This window comes from Ascaphus truei, chromosome 6 (assembly GCF_040206685.1).
Source record: "Ascaphus truei isolate aAscTru1 chromosome 6, aAscTru1.hap1, whole genome shotgun sequence".
Classification (NCBI taxonomy): Eukaryota; Metazoa; Chordata; class Amphibia; order Anura; family Ascaphidae; genus Ascaphus; species Ascaphus truei.
In genome coordinates, this window is record NC_134488.1 from 13,336,022 (window position 1) to 13,359,281 (window position 23,260).

Below are 23,260 nucleotides of genomic sequence, written 5' to 3' on the forward strand. Positions count from 1 at the left end.
TGCATATATATATATATATATATATATATATATATATATATATATATATATATATATATATATATATATATATATATATATATATATATATATATATATATATATATATATATATATATATATATGTGTGTGTGTCATTTCCCAGAACCCCTTGCTGCTGTGGGACACTGTAAGCTGGGTGATAATGGTGAAAGGCAGGGTTGCAGACCTGCCTAAGACATGTCAATGTGCTCACAAGTGATCTTTTTATTTGAGGTATATAGCTGTATACACACACCCACCTATTTTTTTTTTTGTGGTTTTGTTAAGTTTGTTAAACCATTATCCCACGCAATAAATGTAACACTCAAAAACCAGCACCTATTGCTGTTTTTTTTTAATTTTTATTTTTTATGAGGCAATTGGCCCATACTCCCGAGGAGGCGGAGCTACGCATGAACCCCACGCACCTGCCTCCTGTGCTCCTCCCACAAACTTTCTCCTCCTGTCACCAGCCACTGCAGGGCAGACTAAAGCTCTGCTAATACCCCCTCACAGGAACCACATATACCCCAGAAGAGAGGCGCAAGCCACAGGGGGCGGTGCCAAGCGGGATTCCCGTGCTCGCCCAACTCCCCTGCCACTGACACTCCTCCTGGCGCACCCCCCCCCCCTACCGTAGGAGCAGCGCCACACGGGAGACCGTGTGCCCGCCTACACTGCCGGCCAGGCGCCTGACATTTATTTCCCTGGGGCAGCCGCGACCCGTAGGGGCGGCGCCACGTGGGAAACCATTCGCCCGCCTCCACTGCCAGCCAGACACCGGACCTCCCCCTGTCACTTTCGCCACACTGCAGACCCGAGCGCGCCTGCCCCGTGGCCTGTCGATTCCTCTGAACGGCTGTAGGAGGTAGCGCTACACGAGAGACCCGCGTGCCCGCCTCCATGACCGACCCGACCACCGGGGGCTGCGTCCCTCCCCCCTGGGGGAAAAACCAAAGGAGTCCCTCTCCTCACCATGTCCCCCTCGCCCGCCGCCGCTAACTCAAACAGCGGCGGGAGGCGGCATCACATGGAAGACCCAAGCGCTCGCCTCCCTTGTCCGCCAATTCCCCCGACATTCTCCCCCCGGCTTCGCGTCCTGCAGCCACTTGCATGAGGACGGGTGGCGGCTCGCAACCAGCCCACCCCTCCCCGTGCCGACGTCAACCGCGCGTGCCCAACGGGACTCCGGGTAAGGGACCCACCGCGCCGAATGGGAGCAAATTAATATTCAAACAGAACCCTTGTCTGGGCGGGCAGAGACGCCGCACAGAAACCATTCCCCCCCACGAGTCCCGGCACCTCACCTTCTCCTGCCCCCCACAGATCGCTCCATGCTGCACTCGGTCAGGCCGCAGATGGAGGACAGGGACGGCCAGACCAGAACAGACCAATCTCCCCTCCTCCCCACAATCCCTCTCCACCTGAATCCTGCCTCCCCCCTCGCCGCTAACTAAAACAAAGCAGCAACACAGAGGGGGGGGAGTGCCCAGGAAGTGACCCCACCTTTAAGATTCAGGAGAGGAAAATATAAGTAAAACATCCAACACTGAGGAGGAGGAGGAAGAGACTTCTGCACCACCAAGGAACAAGTGACAGTTGCTTGTTCCTTGGTTCTAATTTAAAACTAACCGCCCCAACTGCCACCCTGATTGCTCACGCGATCATAATGACAGTTAGGGGGGGGGGCGCACCCCCCGGTCAGTGGCTGTTGCCGCCCATGCGGGCGAGGCCAGCCCTAGACTGTCCATTTATCTTCCACATTTTTCCCTGCAAAAACACCATCCCAATGTATTCCTTGTAGATTAGTCCTCAGTTTATTCAAATCTGCCTTTCTAAAGTTGAAAATCTTTGTTGAACCCAAGTAATATGGTTTTTGATCATTTATTTCAAATGAGACCATGTTATGATCACTGTTACCCAAATGTTCCTGTACGTGAATATTTGTTATTACTTTTACATTGTTTGATATGACCAAATCCAGTATTGCCCCTCTTCTGGTTGGTTCCTCAATAATTTGGGTCATGTAATTGTCTTTAAGCACCCCCAAAAACCTGTTTCCTTTAGCATTACAACGAATCTCATTGTCTCAGTCTGTCTGGATAATTAAAATCACCCATTATGCAAACATGACCTAGTTTTGATGCCTTCTCCATTTGCAAAAGTATTTTGCCTCCCTCTATCACAGATATGTGGTGGTTTATACAGTAGCAAAACCCTACAAACATTTTCTTTATACTTTTACCTCCACTGCTAATTTCTATCCACAAGGTCTCTACTTTTTCATCATTCCCTTCATAGACATCTTCCCTTTTATAATAGGTTTTAGATCCGGTTTAACATATAAACATACTCCACCTCCTCTTCTATTTGCTCGATCTTTCTGAAAAAGGCAATAGCCCTCTAGACTCATTTAACGTAGTGGGAATGATTAACAAATTCTTGCGGGACCCGTGGTCGATGAGGAAAGGATAGGCCCAGCCTCTGCTGGTATATGGACATTCAAATGTCAATAGAGAGTACTTGTAAGCTCAGTACAGTTACCCCCCCAACCCACCCACCCCGCCCGCCCGCCACCCTTTTTATGGCTGACACATCAAGTGTTTGTGGAGTTAATACTGGAGTTATCATCTGTGGATGCTCTCTACATATTTGAATATCCTTAAACCTGGATGCATACTGAATACAAGGGACTCATTTCTGATTTCATTGCCTCACACAGGTATGTTTGTTTGATTGGAACCCTCATATCAAATTAAGCCCATCTGCTATTGATCTTTATTTAACATCTACCTGGTATGAGCTGACTAGGCAGACACCTCCCTTAATTGTTAGTCAAGTGACTGTGTGTTAGAGTATTTAAGTGAGTCTATCTTGGCTGTGAGCCATATGGCTGTGTCACCCCAAAGTGTCACAAAGTTTCTGTGGAGTTAATACTGGAGTTAAATTTGGAGTTGAATTCTAAAAGAAGATCTAGACGCTGCACTTCAAAAACAACCACAACCTTGTAACTGAGAACTTGACTTTCTAAATGCTGTGATAATTTGTACTCTTCCTATCCTCCAATACCTGGTTTAGTCTCTCCTCCTGCATCCCACTATGCCCTCACTATTGCTTTTTCTGTTTAATGTCTCCTCACTCCTTTGTAAACGTTTCTGTTCTCTCCAACTTCCCCACTCCCTTCCTATCCATAATTCTTCATCTCTCCTCCCCTCCACCTATGTCTGTGCCCATACACTGCACCATTATTTATACACCTCTTTCCCAACAACTTCCTTACCCCTCAATAAAAAGCACCCCCACAAATCCTCTATTCACCCCTCTTTCTACTCCTTCCTGCTGCTGGGGATATCTCTCCTAATCCTGAACCCATACATAAAAACACCTGCTCTAACCCACGCCTCCCTGCCATCTCCCATGCAAATGGTGTTAACCTGATTTTAATCCTGACTAACCTTAAAACTTGCCCCACAAATCAATCATCCCAATAGCCTGCACTCATGGCTATTGTCCCACACACAGTCACTCCTACCCACCCACTGTGACCAAGCACTGCCATCTACAGCACTTATTCCCTCACCTGCTGTCTCTGTAAGTCTCCCATCATACCTCTTAGATTGTAAGCTCTTCGGGGCACATATTTCCTTTCCTATTGTCTGATTTTGCTGTGCTTAAGGTATATTATAATTCCTTGTACTGTATTCTTTGAAGTGCTGAGTACACTTTTGGCGCTCTGTAAATAAAGACATACATACATACATACATACATACATACATACATACATACATACATACATACATACATACATACATACATACATACAATACCCTCCCACCACCACACTTTAACATTTTTTAAAATGTATTTTTACCCTAGGCATCTTGTAACTCTCCCGTCTCTTCTCCCCACCCCAGTTCCATTATCTAGCACCTCTCATTGATGAACCTTTAAACCGGGGATAGGGAATTAGAAGGGATTTAAGAGATTGCCGGCCTGTCAGTAGGGGATCCTGTCTGATTGCTTTCCGAGTCTTTCCAGAGGGACAAAACCTCCCCGCCAGTGAGGCTTTACTGTGATACAGAGTAAAAAACGTTGTGTTTGGTTAACAAAGCTGCAAAACAGATCATTCTGCTCTAGACTTGTAATGTAAGCAGGGGGTGAAATGCATTTTTATTTAATTAGATTTTTTTTTGTCATGCACAGTTGCTGCCAGCAATTATGTGATCCTTTTATGATACAGTCCAATGTGTAGGAAGGACCGAACGAATGGTGATAATTTTATTGAAAACTCCTGATTTATTCAATATTCCAAAGCACATCAGACATTGCAGACACAACATTCGATTCTGGTTGTGAGATCACTTGTACATTGCAGTTCTCCCTGCGTAACAATAGAGAGAGTCCTTATTTATATCACCATTTATATAGCGTCCTTATCCAGGGCGCTATACCCTTGTTAGTACAGACACAATCTATGATTTTGATGCCTGAGGCACAGGGAGATAAAGTGACTTGCCCAAGGTCACAAGGAGCTGACACCGGGAATTGAACCAGGCACCCCTGCCCAAACTCAGTGTCATTGTTTTTAAGAGTCGGTGCCTTTACTCACTTAGCCACTCCTTAAAAACAGAGAGGTCAAAGGAGTTTAATACATTTTATGATTTACAGTGGTACCGATTGACCAGCATCATAACGTTCTAGTATAGTTTTATTCATCTCATTTCAAACGTAACCTTGTTTGGTGTATGAAGGAGTAAGAAAAAACAAAAGCAGTGTTGTCAGCTCCAGGATATGCACTAAGGAGAACAACCTCCTCCGTATAATAGTCTTGGATAACGGGGTATATATAACCGGGATAAAGTAAAGACAACCCGGGTATCTACAACTAGGAAAAGGTTTGACGAATATAGAATACTGAAGTTACAGACCTATCCGTGACTTGCCCTCCAATGCCAGCCAGAGTCGCTGATCCGGACAGTAGTTGCAGTAACCGGTGGGGAGCTTCTGCCGGCTCGTATCATTCACAGCTTCTCCATTTGTTCAGCTGTATTGGTAGCCTGTAAGTCCCGTGTTCGTTCCTTTCCAATCACATCAAAACAGCAAACAAATTGAAAAAGGATCGGTGATATACGCTGAACCCAGACTATACGGGAAAAGGAACTCACCAGATTTGAGAAAATAACAAATGTACTTTATTGGATCATGTTAAACACAAAACATAGACGAAAAGGAATTCCTCTCACGCTTTTTTGCACCGATAGGGTCTACATGATAGGGAGCCCATATTTTGTAGTATTTTGGTGTTTTATATTTAAGGGAGTATGTCAGCTTCTCCATTATTCTAATAAATTCCACTCTGTCCCATCATTCTTCCATGGATGGGGTGAAGGGTCTTTCCCACGTTCTAGCTAGTATATTTTAGAATAAGGTAATGCCTGATGAGTAGCCAATAATAGCGACGCTGGTGTAAACTCCCTAGGAACCAGGCAGGGAGTGTTACATGATGAAAAGGGTTATCTAGCAGTAGAGAGCAATCCATAAAAAGCCACCGGCTCTTTTTGGTTTACTAATCATAAGCGGCCATTAAAGCTGCACAACAAACAATATCCTACATGTGTTTTTATTTTTTATTTTTAAATAAATCAGTCCTGTACTGTACTGTGAGAAAATACTTGTGCCATTTTTTTTTTAAACAACTCTGAAATGTAACAAGCATTGTTTAATTCTATAGCATCCATTTACAAAGTCGCATCCCCTTCCTCTTCTGAAACAGGCTCTGGCACACCCCTATTTGAGCCCTTCCCCCTCTCTAGCAGTGCACCAATCGTATCTAGTGACTGCCTGGTCGCATGATCTTCCCCACAGAACTTTGCAACTTTGGTCCTCTTCTGCTGCACTGACAGCCATTTAGTAAACCCCTGATAGATTGAACAGATTGGCTGTCTCTTGGTGAGTAACAATGAGGATCAGGGCCGCCAACAGAAATCGTGGGGCCCAGGACAAATATTTTAAGCAGGGCCCCCCGCTCCGTGTCAGCGGTATTGCGAGCTGCCCCCCAACCCCATTTCACACCTCACGAGCCCCCTCTCTTTCTCCCCCCCCCTCTTCCCATGTATTTCTCTCCCTTCTGTCTCACCCCCTTTCACTCTCCCGCCTCGCATGTATTTCTCTCCCTTCTGTCTCACCCCCTCTCACTCTCCCGCCTCGCATGTATTTCTCTCCCTTCTGTCTCACCCCCTCTCACTCTCCCGCCTCGCATGTATTTCTCTCCCTTCTGTCTCACCCCCTCTCACTCTCCCGCCTCGCATGTATTTCTCTCCCTTCTGTCTCTCCCCCGCTCACTCTCCCGCCTCGCATGTATTTCTCTCCCTTCTGTCTCGACCCCTCTCACTCTCCCGCCCCGCATGTATTTCTCTCCCTTCTGTCTCGACCCCTCTCACTCTCCCGCCCCGCATGTATTTCTCTCCCTTCTGTCTCGCCCCCTCTCACTCTCCCGCCTCGCATGTATTTCTCTCCCTTCTGTCTCGCCCCCTCTCACTCTCCCGCCTCGCATGTATTTCTCTCCCTTCTGTCTCACCCCCTCTCACTCTCCCGCCTCGCATGTATTTCTCTCCCTTCTGTCTCACCCCCTCTCACTCTCCCGCCTCGCATGTATTTCTCTCCCTTCTGTCTCACCCCCTCTCACTCTCCCGCCTCGCATGTATTTCTCTCCCTTCTGTCTCACCCCCTCTCACTCTCCCGCCTCGCATGTATTTCTCTCCCTTCTGTCTCTCCCCCTCTCACTCTCCCGCCTCGCATGTATTTCTCTCCCTTCCGTCTCACCCCCTCTCACTCTCCCGCCTCGCATGTATTTCTCTCCCTTCCGTCTCACCCCCTCTCACTCTCCCGCCTCGCATGTATTTCTCTCCCTTCCGTCTCACCCCCTCTCACTCTCCCGCCTCGCATGTATTTCTCTCCCTTCCGTCTCACCCCCTCTCACTCTCCCGCCTCGCATGTATTTCTCTCCCTTCCGTCTCACCCCCTCTCACTCTCCCGCCTCGCATGTATTTCTCTCCCTTCTGTCTCGCCCCCTCTCACTCTCCCGCCTCGCATGTATTTCTCTCCCTTCCGTCTCACCCCCTCTCACTCTCCCGCCTCGCATGTATTTCTCTCCCTTCCGTCTCACCCCCTCTCACTCTCCCGCCTCGCATGTATTTCTCTCCCTTCTGTCTCACCCCCTCTCACTCTCCCGCCTCGCATGTATTTCTCTCCCTTCTGTCTCACCCCCTCTCACTCTCCCGCCTCGCATGTATTTCTCTCCCCTGCGTCTCACTCATAGGCTGCTGTTATAGTGCCGGCGATGCGATGTCGCGGCAAAACATATGTATTGCCGACCGTCGCATGCGCTTATATTGGAAGCGGCGTGCCGGCTTGGTTATGGTCGCTGGAAGCCAAGTCAATTTGATTTTCCCAGCGACCGCAGCGTGACGTCCCTGTCGCCGGTGATGCCACTATAAGCGCAGCCTTACACCCTCTTTTCCTCACTCATCCCCTCTTTCCTCTCCCTCCGTCACGTCAATCACCTCACGCTTACTCATTCCCTCCTCCCTCACACAATTCCCCCCACAAGATATATCCAAAAAACTTCCCACCCCCAAATACATGCAGAAAAATCCCCGCACCCCAAATATATACCACCTTCCCCACCCCCCCAAATGCATACAAAAAACTCACCTACCCAATACATATAAAAAACAATACCTATAACCCCCCATACACACACACACACACGCACACACACACACACGCACGCACACACGCACGCACGCACACACGCACACACGCACACACGCACACACACACACGCACACACACACACACACACACACACACACTCACACACACTCTCACACACTCTCACACACACTCTCACACACTCTCGCATATAAAAAAAAAAAAAACCCTCCCCAATACTTATAAAAATACAGGCCCTGCTGCCGTTGCGCCAGTCAGCAATAGCCCTTTCCATGAGTCTAACATCGCACTTAAGGGAGTGCTTTACTATAGTTCAACTCTGTGATGGAGATTGGGTCCTCTAGAAGGGTTTCTCCTGTCATTTAAACCCTAGACAGTCTAATATTTAATGAATGTTTTAAAGGTCGTGTGGGATACCAGACTGTTCAAATGGAGTTGTTTATAACTCAGAATAATATTCGACAAATTCTTTTTCAATGTCTCTTTGGTGCATATATACCAAATCCTCAGCTGTCGCAATTTTGGTGATGCAGTGTTTAGTTCTTATGTTTTTTTAAGTTTCAGGCCAGTAGAGATGAGGTTTTGCTTCCATGTTCATAATACCTTTGTTTGAGTAGGACGTGCTCGATTTTTTAAATTAATTAATTTATTTTTTAAAGCCTATTTATGTTCCAGATGCTTAAATTGGTTTTCTACATCGTGTGTCTCTATATACTTTTCTGCCTCTTTTATATGTGTGGCCAAAGCAATAAATGTTCCTGGAAGAGTTACTGTACCTTCGCCACCTCCCATATTGTGCCTGGAGAGAGACTCTCAGTATCATTAAAGAGATATATTCTTCCCACCAGGAACATCTGATTTTTATACTTGGGGTTTTTGAGAATTAAACCCAATAAGGGACTGTCATATTTATCATGTATACTTGTATGGAGTGATATAGATATCAGAGCATGGTCAGAGAGAGTAATTAATCTGCCTAATATCACGACTTGATATTCGCAATCTGGTTTGAGTCTACTATAAATCGGTTGATTCTTGAGTGTGTTTTGTGATTAAGGGAATAATATGTGTAATCCCTGGAACTAGGATTTAGGATGTGTTATCCCAGCCCATTGATGAGCACATTTTCAGAGAGAAATTTAAATAATCTATGGTCCGCTCCTGTAAAACCGGCACCACCTCCTGATCTGTTTTTGAGGTAGGTGATTACATTAAAATCCCTTGAGGATTACTAACCCCTGAGTTTTCTGTTTGATTAGTAAAATGAGCTCTTCAAACAGATTGGAGCTAGCAATGCATAGATATTTATGAGGGTGATAGAATGGGCTCTGTGTACCCACGGGCGATAACATAGCGCCCCCTCTTTGTCAGTGAGATATCTGAGATCTCTAATGGGCATGTTTTCTGAACTCATTTAGTGTGTTCAACATCAGTACATTGTATTTCTAGTAAGAAACTAATTCCTGGATTCTTTCTCCGGCATGCCGAAATAATAATTAGGGAGTTTAAACCCTGCACATTTAAGGATAGACACTTCACCAGTGCCATTAACTATTAAGTTACCTGATTTAAAGGTAAATGTATAAGGATACTACTGTAAGATGTGTGCAGAGGTACATATAATGGAGACCGATTTGGGTTCAATTATACAGTATCTTGGCTTTATTGAGCCTGTTCCTTTTATCCAGGCAAAACATACAAAAACAACAAAATGACAAACACCTATCCCTTTGTAAGGACTAACTTACTTCCCCAGACCCTATCTGCAGGACTGGAGGGATATTCCCATTACCAGCCGATCACCCCAAAGTCTCAGGAGGTACCTTAAGCAGGTGGCCCTCCATGTTAGTGTCTGGCAGGTTCCTGGGTCCTCTGTGTCCAGGAAATATAGGTGTCTGGGTGTCTTGATCTCAGCACAGCCTTTGTGCTCAAGACAGTGTCTGTGTGCAGGCTTCTCTGCTCTTCTTCAGCCCAAATGTGCGCTAAGGAATCTCTCCTGTTTCTCGCATGAGGCTTTTCACAGAGCTCTCATTAGTTCAGGTGGAGACGAGTTAATTGAGTGGCTGCAATTAACTATCTTTCTGCTGTATTCCCAGAGCTCTGAGGCTGCTTAATTTAAACAGGGATAAGTCCCTGTTACTGATACCAACAGATATTGGTTATGTCCCTGGTCCCCAGCCAAACCCAAAACACAGAATTTGTGGCAGCACTCCCATTTGTGTGTATAAAAACTACACCAGTCAATAGACAGGTAGCATTGTTACTAAACCTCTCTGAATAAACCCATCCAACGGGATGCATTAGCAACCAATATACAATCATAGAAACATGAAACATTGTATAGAATACGGCCCCAAAACAGGGGCAACAATCAAAAAGAGACACATTGGTGACTGTTGGGCCCGTAATATAGTGGACGCGCTTGGTGCGCCGTGCGCGCGCAGCACTTATAGTTGGCTGTGGTTAGCCAGCCATTGTATGCTAGTGCCGCGCGCACGGCAATGAGCGTGGAGTCGGCCGACAGTGGGGAAGATTCAGAAAAGTAAGTATTTGCGCCGCTGTAATGTATGTGTATATATATTTATCAACGTTGCACAATAAAAATAATTTTTATTCATACTGTACAACATGTCTTTTTTTAATTTTAATTATAAAATATTATTTAATAAATTATTAACTCACACAATCTATACACAAACATACCCACACCCACATACACAAAGTTACCCAGTAACACACACACAGTACCTTCCAAGACTGTCGCTCACAGCAGCACGGACCCGTACGCACGTGCACGCACTTTTGCACAGGCGCGAGCGCACGCACTATATTACGGGCCGTAGGCCACCAGAGGACCATACTTATCAACCCACTTTGCGTGAGTATTATTGCTGACCTTGTCTCTGGCAGGCTTGGCATAAAGTCTTAAAGTCGGCTATGTTTGTCATCCTTCTGTTGGAACATTCTTTTGCGAAGTCAGAAAACCCTTGACCTCCTCGGAACACCGTAATTACTTTTTGTTGTGTTGGATGTACATAAATGTTGTCGGATACCATGGGACCACCTTAACTCCTGCTTTCATCAGTGGTTCTCGCCATTTTAAGCATCTCTCATTATCCATGACGGTTCAGCCCTAAAGTCGGGAATATCATAATTTTGTTTTGTTGGTACAGTAGGATAGTTGTTGTTTTTTGCCGGGCCACTTTCAATATGGGTTCTTTATCCTGGTAGTGCAACAATTTGATCAGGATAGGTCTCAGTCAGCCATTGGTGGTTGGTCGGGAACCAAATGATCAGTGCACTCTTTAGAGTTGAAAACCTGGAGTCTGTTAGTCCTTTCCTAGAATCTCATCTAGTGGGACTCTGATAAACTCAATCATCGTAAATCCTTTTTCAGTTCCTTCAGGCACCCCAATAATCCTTAGATTTGACCTGTCACGATTCTCATAGTCCTCCAATTTATCTTCGATCTTGGTCATCTCTCTTTCAATAGAAAGGTATTTATGTATTTCCTCCTGTTGCATTTCAGATGCTGTGACTGTATATGGTCTATTTCAGTTAGTTTCTCTTGCAGTCGGTCTAATTTAGAATCCATCGTAGCCATTTGCCAGGTGAGATCTTTATGGTTGGTTTGCAGTTTCTTAAACAGGTTGTTCTGAAAGTTGGAGCTCAAAATCGTCTGTGAGTTGTCCGAGTCCTCTACTTCAGATTCAACCTGATTAGGGGTGTCCTGGTTATCAGCCGTCTTGACCTACAGGTTGTCCTTGATGGATTTGGGTGGTTTGTCTACTTTTTAGTTTTACCCATTTTGCCTTGCCAGGGGTTGTTATATGGTGGTTGTATGAAAGGTCAGGAAATATAAGGAGATTTAGCAGGGTGCTACTAAAGGCTGTCACGCACCAATCCTCTTCCTAGGGGATTACATTCACCCCTATGACAGTCACTTAAATGTAATGTTTTTATTTACCTGTGTGTTGTCTGTACTGACCTCTGTCCACTTGGTTCTGGGTCTCTGCCTCACCTCACTTGGATCTCCTTGGGGCCTCCACTCTATGACACACAGGAGAGTTCCGCCTCCACCAGCGTCGGGCATCACTCCCCACATCCAATTATGGGCGCTTTAGTACACGTCCCCCAGAGCTCTTTTGTGGTTCTTATGAGTCCAGAGAAGGGCGGGATGAGGGAGCTGTCGGCACTGGACACCACCCCCTCCCCCCACAACCTCCATGCCTGCCCAACTACGCTCTGCTGTTTCAAAGGCTGATGTCGGCCATCTTGTTTTCTCTGTAGTGGTAATATATTAGTACAGTAGTTTAAAACAAAGTGACGGATGTTTACATTTATTCAAATGTTAACGATTTTCAAGTCTGCAATACTTTTTATATGTAAGCCTATATTTATTTAATTGATAAAGGGATTTATTTGCAGTGTTCCACCCGAATGATGCGCTACAATGATTTATTGACTCCGCTGCCTATCGACCATTTAGGAAAGGGGATAAGACACTGACAATAAAATCCACCATAAACTTCAGGTTACAATGTATACAGACATTTCGGGGAAAGCTGCCAAGGAGCGAGGTCTTGCTCAGCACTTTCCCTTATGCACCTATCCTCATCCTTCTGATTTCTAAGTTTCAGCTAGAGAAAGTTCCCTTATTACTGCACACAATCTACCACCAAATAGTACTTAACTTTGAATATAGTTCCTTAAAAATAGAAACCCCTTGGAATCACTAGAATAGCCCTGGAAGAAGTAGAGTACTACGAAAAGGGTAATGTACATGTAGGAATAACGTGCCGATAGCCCTGCCGGATGCTGCATTGCTTTTTTGCCCATTTTCTTCTCCCAAACTTTCCAGCCAACAACGATCTTTGAGGAGGGTATATAGGGAACTTTGTTTTTTTTTTTAACATATTTCTCTGCTTAATGTTCACAAGCAATTTACTGTACTTGGATATCAAATGCTTTCATTTCAAACGCTTATGGGAGAAAGAGAGGCTCCGTGAGTTAGGCTTAGGCCTGGGACATAGTAAATTCAAGCTCGCTGAGGCGGGCTGAGCCGCGCTGAGCAGATGCACAAACACCCTGCATCTGTCATCAGCGCGGCTATAGTTTCCCCTTCCGCATGCGTGCTGATGCGTGCGGAGGCTCTGAAACTTTGCAGAGACAGGCAAGTTTCAAATTTGCCGCTCGGGGAAGCGGAGGAGCGGTCACGTGACCGCTCCCATCCAATGGGAGCGGGGGACTAGCCCCGCCTCCCGCTCCGCCTCCGCTGCGCCTCTGCTCTGCCTCCGCCCCGGCCCCCATTGCTCTCTCTCTCTCTCTCTCCCTCTTCCCCCCTCTCTCCCTTTCCTCCTCTTGTTTTTCTCCCCCCTTGCTCTCCCTTCCCCTTCTCTCCTTTCTCCTCCCTTCTCTCCTTTCTCCTCCTTTCTCTCCCCCTTCTCTCCTTTCTCCTCCCTTCTCTCTTTTCTCCCACCCTTCTCTCCTTTCTCCTCCCCTTCTCTCCTTTCTCCCCCCCTTCTCTCCTTTCTCCTCCCTTCTCTCCTTTCTCCCACCTTCTCTCCTCCCCTTCTCTCCTTTCTCCCCCCTTCTCTCCTTTCCCCTCCCCCCTTCTCTCCTTTCTCCTCCCCTTCGCTCCTTTCTCCCCCCTTCTCTCCTTTCTCCCCCCTTCTCTCCTTTCTCCCCCCTTCTCTCCTTTCTCCCCCCTTCTCTCCTTTCTCCCCCCTTGTCTCCTTTCTCCCCCCTCTCTCCTTTCTCCACCCCTTCTCTCCTTTCCCCTCCCTTCTCCCCCCTTCTCTCCTTTCTCCCCCTCACTTCGTTTGCGCCCCCACACCACTGTTTGCCCCCCCCCACACCACACCACTGTTTGCCCCCCCACACGCCACACCACTGTTTGCCCACCCCCCACACCACTACAGTCCGTTTTGCCCCCCCACACCAGTCCGTTTTGCCCTCACCCACCCCCCACACATAAGCAGTCTGTTTTGCCCTCACCCCCCCCCCCCCCACCACAGCAGTCCGTTTTGCCCTCACCCCCCCCCCACCACAGCAGTCCGTTTTGCCCTCAACCCCCCCCCCCCACCACAGCAGTCCGTTTTGCCCTCACCCCCCACACCAGTCCTTTTTGCCCTCACCCCCCCACACACCACAGCAGTCTGTTTTGCCCTCACCCCCCCCCCCCCCCACACACACCACACCAGTCCGTTTTGCCCTCACCCCCCCACACACACCACAGCAGTCCGTTTTGCCCTCACCCCCCCACACACACCACAGCAGTCCGTTTTGCCCTCACCCCCTCCCCCCCACACACACCACACCAGTCCGTTTTGCCCTCACCCCCCCCACACACACCACACCAGTCCGTTTTGTCCTCACCCCCCCCCCCCACACACACACACCACACCAGTCCGTTTTGCCCCCCCCCCCACACCACAGCAGTCTGTTTTGCCCTCACTCCCCCCCCCCCCCCCACACACCACACCAGTCCGTTTTGCCCTCACCCCCCCACACACACACCACAGCAGTCCGTTTTGCCCTCACCCCCCCACACACACACCACAGCAGTCCGTTTTGTCCTCACACCCCCCCCCCCCACACACACACCACAGCAGTCCGTTTTGTCCTCACCCCCCCCCCCCCCACACACACACCACAGCAGTCTGTTTTGCCCTCACCCCCCACCATGTGACCCTGCTCTGAGCCTGAAAGTATCTCTGCAGTGTCTCCTCAAGCACAAAGCTTGGGAGAGCGTGCGGGCACGAGCATGAGCGCCCACGCACAGCGCGAGCGTGAACGGGAGGATTCCCATTCACAGAGGTAAGTGCGCCAAGCGCATAGCGAGCTCAGCGCCAGCAGGGACTCAGCCTAAAGACACTGACTCCTAAAAGCAATGACACTGCGTTTGAATCAGGGGAGTCTGGTTCAATTACTGATGGCAGCACCTTGTGACCCTGGGCAAGTCACTTTATGAGGGTAATAAACAATTAGTGCATAGAAGCACTATAAACAGGGCTCCCTATTCGGCGCACCATAGTACAAATGATGAAGTCCGAAGTCCGTTTTGCCCTCACCCCCTCCCCCCCACACACACCACACCAGTCCGTTTTGCCCTCACCCCCCACACACACCGCACCAGTCCGTTTTGTCCTCACCCCCCCCCCCCACTCACACACACCAGTCCGTTTTGCCCTCACCCCCCCACACACACACCACAGCAGTCCGTTTTTTCCTCACCCCCCCCCCCCACACACACACCAAAGCAGTCCGTTTTGCCCTCACCCCCCCCCCATACACCACACCAGTCCGTTTTGCCCTCACCCCCCCACACACACACCACAGCAGTCCGTTTTGCCCTCACCCCCCCACACACACACCACAGCAGTCCGTTTTGTCCTCACCCCCCCACACACACACCACAGCAGTCCGTTTTTTCCTCACCCCCCCCCCACACACACACACCAAAGCAGTCCGTTTTGTCCTCACCCCCCCTCCCGCACACACACACCACAGCAGTCTGTTTTGCCCTCACCCCCCCACCATGTGACCCTGCTCTGAGCCTGAAAGTATCTCTGCAGTGTCTCCTCAAGCGCAAAGCTTGGGAGAGCGTGCGGGCACGAGCATGAGCGCCCACGCACAGCGCGAGCGTGAACGGGAGGATTCCCATTCACAGAGGTAAGTGCGCCAAGCGCATAGCGAGCTCAGCGCCAGCAGGGACTCAGCCTAAAGACACTGACTCCTAAAAGCAATGACACTGCGTTTGAATCAGGGGAGTCTGGTTCAATTACTGATGGCAGCACCTTGTGACCCTGGGCAAGTCACTTTATGAGGGTAATAAACAATTAGTGCATAGAAGCACTATAAACAGGGCTCCCTATTCGGCGCACCATAGTACAAATGATAAATGACTAGTAATTTAAAACATAACATTTAATGTTCATTAACTAAAAAAGAATTGATCACTTAGGTAAGCAAATAAAACACCAGTTCTAGGTATTTAATATATAAACCTGTCTGGTTGTATCGTGAAATGAAAGGTAACCTCTTGTTACAGATAAATTAATCCATCTACTATATATTTCTGAAAGTGTCCTATGTGTCCGTGTCTGTATGTGTCTTCCTGTGTCCCTCCCTGTGTCCCTAGCGGCAATCTCATTAGACCTTGGGCCAGGCCAATGAGATTGGTCCCTTGGCCCGCCCGCCCCCGCACACCTCTCATTGGCCTGAGGCGGAGTGACAGGCCAAAGGAGAGACGGAGACACACACACACACACCAACCACGCGGCTCTCCCCTCACCCGGCGTTCTCCCCACACACACAGAGCACGCGGCTCTCCCCTCACCCGGCGTTCTCCCCACACACACAGAGCACGCGGCTCTCCCCTCACCCGGCGTTCTCCCCACACACACAGAGCACGCGGCTCTCCCCTCACCCGGCGCTCTCCCTCACCCCCCCCCCCCCCACACACACACAGAGCACGCGGCTCTCCCCTCACCCAGCGTTCTCCCCACACACACAGAGCACGCGGCTCTCCCCTCACCCGGCGCTCTCCCTCACCCCCCCCCCACACACACACAGAGCACGCGGCTCTCCCCTCACCCGGCGCTCTCCCTCACACAGAGCACGCGGCTCTCCCCACACACAGGCCGCTACCTGTCCCTGCGGGCGCTCCTCCGGCTGTCTCCGCCTCTCCTCCGGCTGTCTCCGCCTCTCCCCGCGAGAGGCCCAGCACCTCCTCACCGGAGCGTCTCAGCCTCGCCGTGGAGGAGCCCGAGGTGGAGGAGGAGGGCGGCCGTGTGCAAGGTGAGTACACGCAGGGGAATGGCTTATTTAACGCTTCCCTGACTCCCCCTGCCCTTTGCCCTCCCCCTGCCCTTTGCCACCCCCTCCCCTCCCTCCCCCTGCCCTTTTCCCCCCCTACCCTCCCTCCCCCTGCCCTTTGCCCCCCCTACCCTCCCTCCCCCTGCCCTTTGCCCCCCCTACCCTCCCTCCCCCTGCCCTTTGCCCCCCCTACCCTCCCTCCCCCTGCCCTTTGCCCCCCCTACCCTCCCTCCCCCTGCCCTTTGCCCCCCTACCCTCCCTCCCCCTGCCCTTTGCCCCCCTACCCTCCCTCCCCCTGCCCTTTGCCCCCCTACCCTCCCTCCCCCTGCCCTTTGCCCACCCTGCCCTCCCTCCCAATGCCCTTTGCCCCCCTGCCCTCCCTCCCAATGCCCTTTGCCCCCCTGTCCTCCCTCCCAATGCCCTTTGCCCCCCCTACCCTCCCTCCCAATGCCCTTTGCCCCCCCTGCCCTCCCTCCCAATGCCCTTTGCCCCCCCTGCCCTCCCTCCCAATGCCCTTTGCCCCCCCTGCCCTCCCTCCCAATGTCCATTGCCCCCCTGCCTTCCCTCCCAATGCCCTTGCCCCCTGCCCTTTGACCCCTGCCCTTTGCCCCCTGCCCTCCCTCCCCCCGCCCCCTGCCCCTCCCTGCCCTTTGGCACCCCCGCCCCTCCCTGCCCTTTGGCACCCCCGCCCCTCCCTGCCCTTTGGCACCCCCGCCCCTCCCTGCCCTTTGGCACCCCCGCCCCTCCCTGCCCTTTGGCACCCCCGCCCCTCCCTGCCCTTTGCCCCTCCGCCCCTCTCTGCCCTTTGCCCCCGCCCCTCCCTGCCCTTTGCCCCCCCCGCCCCTCCGTGCCCCTTGCCCCCCCACCCCTCCCTGCCCTTTGCCCCTCCCTGCCCTTTGCCCCGCCCCTCCCTGCCCTTTGCCCTGCCCCTCCCTGCCCTTTGCCCCCCCCTCCCTGCCCTTTGCCTGCCCCTCCCTGCCCCCTCGCCCTGCCCTTTGCCCCCCGCCCCTCCCTGCCTTTTGCCCCCCCGCCCCTCCCTGCCCTTTGCCCCCCCTCCTGCCCCTCCCTGCCCTTTGCCCCCCCTCCTGCCCCTCGCCAGCCCCTCCCTGCCCTTTGCCCCCTCCCTGCCCTTTGCCCTCCACGCCCCTTGCCTCCCCCCCCCGCCCTTCCACACCCGGGCAACGCCGGGTATATCAGCTAGTGGTGTATATTTACTCCAGATTGTAAAAGGTAAACCAAGTGTTGTTCTGGATTAATAATTTTCTTGAATATATACATAATTTATGGTATCGAATTTAAACAATCTGTTGTTGCTTAAAGATCTTGAAGAAGGCGTGTCCTACGCCGAAACGTACGTCGGGTACAGCGTTTCGTGAGGCGGTGCAGCAGCGGGCTAGAAGCAGTGAGCTCAACGTGGGCTAAACCGTTGTGCATAATAGGCAGCACATAGTCCTAATAAGACAGGTTTGAGCGGGGCTATCATTATTCATTACACTTTCTGATGGTACATACATTTGTTCCGGAGGCGCGCACGCCACCACTGTATTCGCAGCCTAAGCCTTCGCACAGGATCCTGCAGCTGCGACCACGTCTCCATTGTCACTTGGATTTCGACCAGAGAAGGTGCGTAAAGACTCGCCCCACTCTGCAGCTCTTCTCCTCACACGCCCGATTCCTTTCTAGCCCTCACATACCAGGATCCCTCCTCACCCCGATCTGCAGCTCTTTACACACCTGGATCTCCTCTCTCCCTTCCCCCCCATCCCCCTCAGCTCCTCACCTACCCCTTCTCCTGCTCACAAACCCAGATCCCATCTCACCCCACTCTGCAGTGCCTCGCCCTCCTGCTTACACACCCGGATCCTGCTCCCCAGCCTTCTGCTCACACAGCCAGATCCTGCCTCCCGTTATCCTTATCTCACCCTCAGATCAATGCTATAAGAACTGTAGCAGCATGTCGGTGCCTGGGTTCCCTCCTGTATATTTCGAGAGGGTAGATTATGGATATAGTGGGGGATATGGATGGTTTGGATCATAACATTCTCCGTCCTCTTTACTTCTCTATCCTTCTCACATAACAAACACAGAAGCGCACCAAGGGTCAAGATTTATATAATAACAATAAAATAAATAACATGTAAAAACTTACATATTGGAATATATAGGTCCAGTAGATCAGTGCACAGGTAATCAGTTCGAGTGGGTTCCTAGGCGCTGAGGCTCACAGATCAGTCCCGCGCGCTGGGGCTGGCTTGCTCGGCACCACTCTGTTGTTGCTTCCGGGTTGCGGCTTCTCGCAGGACCCGTGTATAGTAGTAGGGACCTACATATTCCTATATGTAAGTTTTTACATGTTATTTATTTTATTGTTATTATATAAATCTTGACCCTTGGTGCGCTTCTGTGTTTATTTTTCATTAACACCTGGCGTTTGGAGCCTTCCCACGGCGGTTATTGGTGGAGGAGGGGTGCTTTCACATCACAGCAGCAGCAAGAGGGGAGAGCTGATCTACTTCAAGATCCTTTTAGGAAGCATGAGCGCGGTTTGATTTTATCACCCTCTCACATAACACTTCTAGGTGGGGGGAGAGAATGGGAGGTATGGGGGTCATGTAGAGGAGAAGCAGGTGAATGATTAGTGATCTTACAGTCATATGAAATGAGGTTGACACCTCCTGGATAAAAGAGACTGGGATAATATAATCCTAATTTGGGGGGGTGGGAGGGGGGAGTTTACAATGTAAGTGCCCTCATCTTCAGATACCATATGGGGTAGAGAACACCCCTTGAAACTAATATGTGATGAAGGGCACACACATCCTAGTTTCTGTGATATGGTATGTTTGAAATGTTATCTGGTCCTCTTTTAGTGGTTCTATTTCTAAGGAAGTTAAGTTTTTTTAATTTGGTGGTGTGTTTAGGGTGCAGCAATAAGGGACTTCTCAACTTTTTTTATTTTCTTGGAAATTAAAAACAAAATATATTAACATTTGTCTGGTTCATTGTATTTCTTTAAGCATCACTCAAAGCTGTAACCCAATATTCTGCGTGAGAGTATACCTTTCAATGTTATGGTTCTTTAATTGAAAATGAACGGTGGCAAACGTAAACAATCCTGAAAAGCGTTAGTCGCTCTCAGAATGACATGCTAGGCTGTGCTGTACCCTCATTACTGTAGGAGGGGCTCGCATTGCAACTTTCCAATCATCGATGACTGGCGTTCCTTAGTGTACTTGCTGTTTTTGTATGTGTGGGATGGGCCAGATGGCAGCTTGCATACTTTTCGTGATGTTTTATCTCCTTGCTCTCTCATATCTGTACTTTGCCATCAAATACAGGCCAATAAGCTTCACGAACACGATTAAGACCTTTCTCTGCCTTAATCATCATCATTCATCAGCTTCTTATCTTGCTGGTTTTGTCACCACTGATTGAGTGATTTGGCATGAAGCTCGAACAATTTAAAGCTGCACTTCTTAACTAACTGCAGACTCCTATAGTAGTTCAATACTTGTTTGAGTTGAATGGCTCCTCTGTCTTTCAAATCTAGTACTGGATAAACATTTTGTTTGCATAAACAAAATGTGTAATTAGACAGTTTCATGTACACATTCCTTTTGAGTCATGTAGGCGTCATTTGAACTACGCAGTGGCCAATAGTGTAAATGTTAAGTTTGTTGTATGATTGCAGCATGAGGCTGCGGTCCCAGTGTGTTCGAGGCGTGCGCTGTGCGCACAAGCACCGCGCCCCAATCAGACCGGGCAGGGCCGCCAACAGGGGGGACAAAGAGCACTGGCGTCCCGGGCGCCAGTTATTTAAATAAATAATAAAAATGCGCAGAGCAAGCAGGGCCCACTCCCCCCCCCCCCCACCAACTCCCCTCCCCCCCGCTCCCAACGTGGGACAGAGGGGAAAGTACCTGAGCTCCTCCTGCTGCCTGCTCCCCCCCGCTCCCAACGTGGGACAGAGGGGGAAGTACCTGCTCCCCTCCCCCCCCCGCTCCCAACGTGGGACAGAGGGGGAAGTACCTGCTCCTCCTGCTGCCCCCCCCCCCCCGCTCCCAACGTGGGACGGAGGGGGAAGTACCTGCTCCTCCTGCTGCCCCCCCCCCCGCTCCCAACGTGGGACGGAGGGGGAAGTACCTGCTCCTCCTGCTGCCCCCCCCCCCCGCTCCCAACGTGGGACGGAGGGGGAAGTACCTGCTCCTCCTGCTGCCCCCCCCCCGCTCCCAACGTGGGACGGAGGGGGAAGTACCTGCTCCTCCTGCTGCCCCCCGCCGCTCCCAACGTGGGACAGAGGGGGAAGTACCTGCTCCTCCTGCTGCCCCCCCCCCCGCTCCCAACGTGGGACAGAGGGGGAAGTACCTGCTCCTCCTGCTGCCCCCCCTCCCCCCGCTCCCAACGTGGGACGGAGGGGGAAGTACCTGCCTGCTTCTCCCCCCCCTGCTCTCCCCCGTGGCCAGCTTCCCGCGCGCCCCCCGAGCCCACCTCCCGCCCCCCCCTGAGCCCACCTCCTGTGCCCCCTCCCCCAAGCCCACCTCCCGTCCCGGGCAGCTGCCGCAGGGATATCGGGGGCAGGAGGGGAAGCGTTCGGGGGCAGGAGGGGGAAGCGTCTGGCGGCAAGCTGCACCCACCCGGTCAAGTTAAGTCACCCACTGTCACTGTCACCCACTGTCACCCACTGTCACTCACTGTTACTGTCACCCACCCAGTCACTCAGTCATTTACCCACCGTCATTCACCCACCCACCCACCGTCATTCGACCCACCCACCGTCATTCAACCGTCATTCACCCACCCACCGTCATTTATTCACCCACCCACCGTCATTCATTCACCCACCCACCATCATTCATTCACCCACCCACCGTCATTCACTCACCCACCCACCGTCATTAATTCACCCACCCACCGTCATTCACTCACCCACCCACCGTCATTAATTCACCCACCCACCCACCGTCATTCATTCACCCACCCACCGTCATTCACTCACCCACCCACCGTCATTAATTCACCCACCCACGCACCCACCCACTCACCCAAGCAGGCAGTCACATGTCTTTTGTTGAAAATATAAAAATAAACAGGTTGCATTGTAATGTTTTTTTCTATATCACAATAAGAAAACAGTTAAGTAAAAGTTGTGCGCTAAAAAATATTTTTTTGTGGTAGGTGCGCTATGGGTTCGGGGGGGGGGGGCTGCTCCTTTCACTTGTCCCGGGCCCCATGATTTCTGTTGGCGGCCCTGAGACCGGGCCCAGTACCCACCTCGGCGCGCATTTGGCGGCCGCACTGTACTGCAAGTTTCTCAAATACAAAAAACTGTAATAAAAACATTATTTTACAATCTTTGTGGGTCATATATGCTCTGTAGCACTGGTTAATTGGGGCTACATACCCCATACACTTTTGTTCTACAAAAAACTATTTGGAACTTGCGACGAAGGCGTGGCCCCGCCCCTGCCGGCGGTTCAGCCAATGAGGGCGAACCTGCCGCGTGAGGTCAAGACCACGCCCCTGCAAACCCCCCCGCTACGCCACCTCCCGTCACAATCTCTCCCTCTCTCCCAAGACAACAGATCGCGGTGAAGCGGTGTGCACGCGCCACCCCCTGCCGGGCACGTGGGTTACAGTTCACATTGGGACCGCAGCCTATGGCTGTGATTATACCAAGAGCTTCAGTGCTGCAGCGCTTATCTGTGGCTTATAAGTAGCGACGCTGCAGAGCTACATGCGCACATGCACAAGAGATTTAACAAGCGACTGCAGGGGAGACACGCTCAATGTCACTTCCTGCACCACAACGCCTGCCTTTCCAACACTAATCCGATGAATTTTTCCATTGAAGATTTGGCCATAATAGTGATTGATTAACTATTAATAAAATAATTAATGTAATTTAATTTTTTTTTTTAAACAGTAGTAAATTAAGTCAGTCAATAATGATCTATGTTCTTCAATGTGTATAGTATGTTCTTCAAGGTAAAGGGGAAGGGCATTGGGAACAGCGCTAATGCTAATAATAAATAAAAATTAGTGACAATTAAGCAACTAACATACTAGGTATAAACACTCAAATATTAGAGTGGAGGCAGCCAGGAAAAAAGATAGGTCACACAAACCAATGTACACAATAAAAACACATAAACCGGCGCCTCAAAAAAATGAAAAATTATAGCCTGACCGAATAAAGTCCAATACAGCTGGGATGAGTTCCAAGGAAGTAGCTTCAATGTAGTCTCAAACAAACAAACATATAAGACGACAACATAGAAGAAAAAAAGAGAAAAAGATCATAGTGCAACTAAAAACAAAAAATCACTGATAAGGTATGCAGGAAATGATAGCAATTTAATACAATGAATTGATATAAAAACAACAAACACTTGATTGTTGGGCAAGAGACACTTATAAAGCAATGGCATCCAGTGGGGCTAAAATTAAAACCCTACTTACAGCAAGGCTGATACACATGAGCCTGTAGCACAATGTTACTATCCACTCTGAAGTCTGGGAGAGAGGTGGCACAGCTCTGCCTCTGGAAGCTCCACACTGCAGAGAAGCACTGCTCCTGAGGCTCCACACCGCCGGAGAACAACACTGTCCACACGCCCACAGCTCAGCACATGAGCAGGAAGCAGACCAGGCAACAGCCTGTACTCAGTGCTGCTCGGGGACTCG

At 50.2% G+C, this 23,260-nt stretch overlaps 1 protein-coding gene across 2 annotated transcripts in view; it reads left to right on the top strand.

The window, feature by feature from the left end:
• Window positions 1-23,260, top strand: part of JAM3 (junctional adhesion molecule 3) — a 92,654-nt gene that overhangs the window by 31,838 nt on the left and 37,556 nt on the right. The gene's annotated exons all lie outside the window — the stretch shown is intronic.